Below are 7,840 nucleotides of genomic sequence, written 5' to 3' on the forward strand. Positions count from 1 at the left end.
CGCGTCACCTTTCATACATCACACGCATCACCCTTCATACATCACATGCATCACCCTTCATACATCACACACATCACCCTTCATACACCACGTGCATCACCCTTCATACATCACACGCATCACCCTTCATACATCACACGCAACACCCTTCATACATCACACGCATCACCCTTCATACATCACATGCATCACCCTTCATACATCACACGCATCACCCTTCATACATCACACTTCATACATCACACGCATCACCCTTCATACATCACACGCATCACCATTCATACATCACACACGTCACCCTTCATACATCACACACGTCACCCTTCATACATCACACGCATCACCCTTCATACATCACACGCATCACCCTTCATACATCACACGGCACCACCGTTGGTTTTTAGTGACAGGTTTTTATTTGCAAGTTTGGCGATATCAAGTTTACACGTAATTATTTATTAGTGTAGTGTACTTTATACATGCAGTGTTTGAGGGACTAGATATGAAGCAAAGTTACTGAAAGTGTATGTTAAGGTTAAAATTGCATGTGTGGAGTTCATTTTCTGTGAAAATGAACTTTTTGTTTCTAGTTTTAGGACCCACATCGTTACGTCCCTTTGGTGCTAATTCCAATGGTTTCCTTGCTATGGAGTTTTTGTTTTTGTAAACTTTGAATAAAGTGGAGATTATGTTATTGTGTAAATTTATTCATTTTTTCCTATACTATAAAATACTACATCAGGTGCTTTACAGAGGTGAATAAATCGATATATTTACCTGTGCTACCGAAGGTGGGTGGAGATTATGTTTCCACCCCTGTCTGCTTTGTTTGTCTGTGAGCTGGATATCTCAAAAACTTGTGGACAGATTCGGAAAAAACTTGGTGGACATATTGGGTGTGTGACAAGAACAAGTTGATTCGATTTTGGTTTAGTTGCAGATGCAGATCCGGCCTATCAGTGGTATATAAAATGTAAACTGTTCAGCCTGGCAGAGGTTTGCGCTCTACCGAGTGACGTTCTAGTTATCTCTGCTACCGAAGGTGGATGGAGGTTATGTTTTCACCACTGTCTGTCTGTGAACAGGATATCTCAATGAGTTGTGGACGGATTCGGATGAAATTTGGTGGAGAGGTTGGGTATGTGACAACGATGAAATGATTAGATTTGGTGGATCTGAGAATTTTAAAAGTGATTCTTCACCATTGAGAGATGGGGAAAAATGATATCTCAAAAGGTTGTGGAAGTAACTTGGTGGATAGATTGGGTGTGTGACAAGGAAGAATTGATTCAATGTTGGGGAGGATCCGGATCCTGATCAGAGAAATTTTAAAGTGATTCTTCACCATTGAGTGGTAGGGCCAAAAATGATATACAACAACAACAACAACAACAACAGGCATTTTAAGGCCATTTTCCCTGCAAGAGTGGGGGTTAGCCTTGCGGTCCCCATGACAATCTTCTCCATTTTGCCCTATTTTCTGCATCTCCCCTTGTTAACCCCCTTTCCCGCATTTCTTCTTCGACCATCTTTAGCCAAGTCTTTCTCGGTCTTCCCCGTCCTCTACTTCCTTCCACATTCATTTCCATCACTCTTCTCAACCAGTCACTTTCATCCTTCCTCAACACATGACCAAACCATCTCAACCTGTTCCTCTTCACAGCATCAATCACAGGCTCTATTCTCATCATCGTTCACAATTCATTTGTCTTCCTCTCTCTCAACGATACTCCACACATCCACCGAACCATTCGCATTTCCACCCTTTCCAGCCTTCGTCGCTGCTCTACGATACGGGCCAAAAATGATATATAGCATGATATTTCAAAAACAGTTGTGGACAAGTTGTGACAAAACTTGGTAGATGAGTTGGTTAAGACAAGAACATGCTGATTAGATTTTTGGTTCCGGTCTGCATCCAAATCAGGCCTATCGGTGGGATATAAATAAAAATAACCACCTTTAGAGGCCATTCTTCCCTGCAAGCGGGGGTTGGCCTTTTTCGGGAACCGTGGTTGTTTGTTGTTTTTCGGTCCCCTTTTTGAAGCAATGTTTTACGGCCGGATGCCCTTCCTGACGCCAACCCTTTTTGCCGCCTTCAACGACAAACAGGGAATTACCAGTGAACTGGTACTCAATTTGCCGACCTCGGAAGGATGACAGGCTGAGTCAACCCCCCTGGCGTTAATTCAGCGATCGACTGGGATTCGAACCCAGGATCCTTGGATCCTAAGTCGGCACCCTAGCCGCTAGCCCAACACCAGGGTGGGATACAAAACGTAAACTGTTCAGCCTGGCGTTTGCACTCTACAGAGTGCTGTTCTACCAGTATGCGCTCTACAGAGTGCTGTTCTACCAGTATGTGCTCTACAGAGTGCTGTTCTACCAGTATGTGCTCTACAGAGTGCTGTTCTACCAGTATGTGCTCTACAGAGTGCTATTCTACCAGTATGCGCTCTACAGAGTGCTGTTCTACCAGTATGCACTCTACAGAGTTCTGTTCTACCAGATTGTGCTCTACAGAGTGCTGTTCTACCAGTATGTGCTCTACAGAGTTCTGTTCTACCAGTATGCACTCTACAGAGTTCTGTTCTACCAGCTTGCGCTCTACAGAGTGCTGTTCTACCAGTATGCGCTCTACAGAGTGCTGTTCTACCAGTATGCGCTCTACAGAGGGCTGTTCTACCAGTATGCGCTCTACAGAGTGCTGTTCTACCAGTATGCGCTCTACAGAGTGTTGTTCTACCAGTATGCGCTCTACAGAGTGCTGTTCTACCAGTATTGCCTCTACAGAGTGCTGTTCTACCAGTATGCGCTCTACAGAGTGCTGTTCTACCAGTATTGCCTCTACAGAGTGCTGTTCTACCAGTATGCGCTCTACAGAGTGCTGTTCTACCCGTATTGCCTCTACAGAGTGCTGTTCTACCAGTATGTGCTCTACAGAGTGCTGTTCTACCAGTATACGCTCTACAGAGTGCTGTTCTACCAGTATTGCCTCTACAGAGTGCTGTTCTACCAGTATGCGCTCTACAGAGTGCTGTTCTACCAGTATGTGCTCTACAGAGTGCTGTTCTACCAATGTGCGCTCTACAGAGTGCTGTTCAACCAGTATGCGCTCTACAGAGTGCTGTTCTACCAGTATGCGCTCTACAGAGTGCTGTTCTACCAGTATGCGCTCTGCAGAGTGCTGTTCTACCAGTATTACCTCTACAGAGTGCTGTTCTACCAGTATGCGCTCTACAGAGTGCTGTTCTACCAGTATTGCCACTACAGAGTGCTGTTCTACCAGTATGCGCTCTACAGAGTGCTGTTCTACCAGTATGTGCTCTACAGAGTGCTGTTCTACCAGTATGCGCTCTACAGAGTGCTGTTCTACCTGTATGCGCTCTACAGAGTGCTGTTCTACCAGTATGCGCTTTACAGAGTGCTGTTCTACCAGTATGCGCTCTACAGAGTGCTGTTCTAGTTGCAAATGTAATTATATCGGTTATTGAGGTGCTACCTCATCTCCATTAATGAAACAAATGATTGTGACTATAAGCCACTGGATGGAACAATCGATTCCTCTGAGAATGCCTGTTCAATCAAAAATATAAAAACATCCTTGTGGGACAACAGATCAGTAAAGCTATTAACCGGGTTTGCGTTTCATTTCGCCACGTGATTCTTGATATAAAGATAGGATCACCGGTTCTGAATCTCACCTGGATCAGGAGCAATGGTCAATCGGGTCTTAAAATATCGAAAGTTTGTTCATGTGCAGAATCTGGTTACGTGATTGGTTAAATGGAAACCCTCTCAATGCTGATTACAGCGATACATGTTTACAGGTGTTTTTACAGGTTGCAGGTCATGTTTTAGCTGAGGGTGTGACTGTGCTGCTGATGCAACGCCCCCTGTAGGTTAGGGCAGGAATTGTTTTTAGCGTATTAGGCCCGATTTCAACCCGTTAGTGAGCGCAGATTTTGATGCGGTCAATAAACCTTCATTGGGCATCAGATATGAAGCTTGTGGCCAAGTTTCATTAAAATGACATGTTTGGTTCAAGTGATAATGATTGAAGTGTTTGCAGACTCGCTCACTGACCTACGTACATACACTGCTCGATCCATAAGCTCACAGGACTAAAGACCACCATAGGACCTCGACCTTCAACATTTAGGGATAGATTGTAGATGAAGAAAATGAGTCGCCATCTACAATATATCCATAAAACCCACGATCATGAAAATCGGAGGAAAAGAAAGTATTCAAGTTTTGATCAAAAAATATATATTTTTAGTTAATTAGGTCACAACCTGAAAAAGTAGGTCAATGACATGAAACAAATACCAGGTGCCCAACTTCAGTGCAGGTATACTAACTATTAGGATGCAAACATCTTGGAAGGCCAAGCCGTCTTTAAGATTCCGCATTATCAAAATTGAGTGATGACAAAAAACGTTATTTTCTTCAGACCACCATTTGACCTTGACCTTTAATCTGGAGGGGTATGGTGTAAATTAAGTTTAAATCAAGTGTAAAAAGCACCTTGCTCTTGGTCTAGGGCCTAGGCTATCTAGATAGGGCAATTTCGTTCTGATCGGACAGACCTGAGTCAAGTTATTGTCTGTAGTTAGGTCATGACCTTAAAAATTAGGTCAAGGTCAAAAAGTATAATGTCAACCTCGCGTACTTCGATTCCCATTATTGATGCAAAATTTCATTCTGAAAGTCCCAGCTGACATTTTTTTATTTTTTTTTATTTTTTTATTTATTTATACAAGATCGAGGCTCGTGAAAGAGCGAACATTAATCACACAAAAAGACAAACCGACACATAAAACATATAACATCGGGAGCGGTAGACAAGATGGGGAGAGAGAGGGGGAAGGACACAAACACAACATTTGAGAGCAGGGACCGAGAGACATGGAGACATCGAGAGATCTGAGAGAGGGCGAGGGCTTTGGGGGGGGGGGGGCATGGGAAGGGGGCGGTGGGAGAGGTATAAAACATATGGACACTGCCAGGACTTCCAGGAAAGAAGTTGGAATTTCAAACAAGGTGGATCTGGGGTGAATTAGCGGGGGTAGAAAAGATCAAGGTTTTGGATGGGGGAAGATAAGAGATGGTGGTGAACAGCTGTTTTAAAGACCTGGAGGGAGGAGTGGGATTGAAGGGAGTGAGGGAGTTTGTTCCAGAGGCGGGAGAAAAGAGGAATGAAAGAGTGAAGGTGAGCAGAGAGCCGAGATTTCGGCAGTTTAACCATCAGAGGGTTGCTGGCAGATCTTGTGCGACCTGTAGGAATATTTGGGGGACAGCGCACAGAGAGAGCTGGGGGTGCAAGGCCGGAGAGGAGTCGGTAGAAGACAGAAAGACCACCTACCTGCCTGCGGTGAGTGAGTGAAAGGCCCTCAGAGATAGCTTCATCGCGGGAGATTCCAATAATTCTGAAAGCTTTGGTTTCAACAGCGTGAAGCCGAGCTAGGTGTGAGGCAGGAGCACCGGCCCATAGGGGAGAACAGTATTCCATTGAGCTGCGGATGAAAGCCTTGTATGTGGTGAGGAGCTCAGGTGTGCCGAGGAAGGACTTCGCACGACGGAGGATGCCCAGTCGGCGACTGGCTTTGGAGGCCAGCTTGGAAATGTGGTTTTCCCAAGAAAGATCATGGCAGATAGTGAGACCCAAAAGCTTGAGCGACAGAACTTCTTGGAGAGGATTGTTGAGAAAGTAGATGGGAGGGTTGTCCAGTCGATCTTTTCGGAGAGACATAGTAAGAGTGTGAGATTTGTCAGGATTGAAAGACATGTTCCACTTGTTTGACCAGTCTGTGATTTTGTCCAAGTCTTCAGAGAGTGAGGAGGCTGCAGACTGCCGATCTGAGGGAAGAGGAATGGAGCGGCAGAGAGTGGAGTCACCAGCAAAGAGATAGAGAGGATTTTCAAGAGAGTCAGAGAGATCATTGATGAAGACCAGAAAAAGCACGGGGCCCAGAACACTGCCTTGGGGAACTCCAGCCTGAACAGGAAGAGGAGATTAGAGAAACCCATTCAGGGCCACACGTTGACGACGACTAGAGAGGAAGTCCGCCAGCCATGCGTGGAGATTTCCATGGATACCAAAGGAGGAGAGTTTGGTGAGCAGAGCGGGGTGCCAGACCGTGTCGAAGGCACGTGATATGTCGAGGGAGACAGCTCTAATTTCCTGTTTGGCATTGAGGACCTCCATCCATTGTTGAGACAGCAGAAGCAGCATGTCCAGAGTAGAGTGACCTGGTCTGAAACCAAATTGATGATCAGAGATCAAGCCATTGGAGAAGAGGAAAGATTTCATATCCAAAGCAATGATGGATTCCATGACTTTGCTGATAATTGGGAGAAGGCTGATTGGTCTGTAGTTGCTAGGATCTGTTTTTGCACCTTTTTTGTGCATAGCGGTGATGTTGGCTGATTTCCAAGCAGATGGCAGTTGACCTTGAGCAAAAGAGAGGGTGAAGAGAACAGAGAGAGGGTGAGATAGAGCGGCAGAGCAGGATTTTAGGACCCGTGGGCTGATGCCGTCGGGTCCAGTTGCAGAATCAGAGTCGAGGGTTGACAGAAAGTTTTCCACCTTGTCAGGAGGAAAGGACACAGAGTCCAGGAGCAGCAGGGTACGACTGGGTATGGTGGGTACAGAGAGGGATGGGTTTGGGACACAAGATTTAGAGGCAAACACAGAGTTGAGGCATTCAGCTTTTTCACGTGCGGAGTCAGCTGTGTAGCCGTTTGAGGTAAGGGAGGGGATGGAGGGGGAACAAACACCAGAAACGGATTTGACCAGACGCCACCAGGATTTGGAAGAGGGAGACAGATAAGAGAGTTCGGTCTTGAGAACGGAGAGATATTGTTTCCTGGCTCTCCTGAGGGTGGACACACACTTGTTTCGGGCTTTGTGAAAGGAAATGAGATTTCCTTCCGTTGGATTTGCTTTCCAGGAGACGAAGGCAAGTTGTTAAGATACAGCTCGAACATTTGAAGAAAAAGAAAGGAAGAAAAACAACCTCAGTGGTGGCTTAGTACTCCAAGAAACTCTGTGGTAGCATTAGAAATTGGGGGCACGAGTTGTAGAAACAAATCCTCCAACAGCAATAAGCCTTCCCCTATCCTATACAGGGAGTGTTAATTATACTCCTGGTGGGATCGTAGCAGTTAGGTCAGTTTTAAGTGGAGAACGTGCTCTGGCCTTTTGTACAAGGTCTATGCTATGCTGGAAATCTCCTTGTCTGCGACACTTGAAAAACAGCATCATCTCCCTGATGACGTATTCACTTCCACTCTTGCCAAAGGGGTTACCATTGAATTATCGGATCAAACATTCCTTTGGGAAATATAACATGTCGATCATTTTTGCAAAAGCCTTTATCACTTTGGAAATGGGGTCACGGATTGGGGTAGATTGGAGTAATCCGCAGAGTTAGCATCTATATCTCTTCTGGTCGAGTTTGGGGAGATCAAAGTGATTTCACACCTGCAACAAGACGTCTTTTTTTCTGTCTCTAGACAAGACTACCTTATGAAAGCTATTTTTGTCTGACAAATCTCCGGAGAAAGTACAGTGTCTTAAGCTTTGATGTTTCACTATCCGATATGAATAGACCACGTTTCCAAGTTACCATGACAACTACGTTAAGTACCCCCCAGGGGGTAGTTCAGGGGGCTGGGTTGTCTTTTTTTTTCTTTTCTTGTGTACAAGATCGAGGCTCGTATAAATCGAGGCTTGTGTACAAGGAGTCTTTCCTTGACATGTAACTTCTCCCAGTATAGATAGCACGTGAACATACAATTGAGCATTGGGATTCATGGTTGCAAGGAGCTCAAG

Source organism: Myxine glutinosa, chromosome 10 (genome assembly GCF_964187855.1).
Source record: "Myxine glutinosa chromosome 10, kmMyxGlut1.1, whole genome shotgun sequence".
Classification (NCBI taxonomy): domain Eukaryota; kingdom Metazoa; phylum Chordata; class Myxini; order Myxiniformes; family Myxinidae; genus Myxine; species Myxine glutinosa.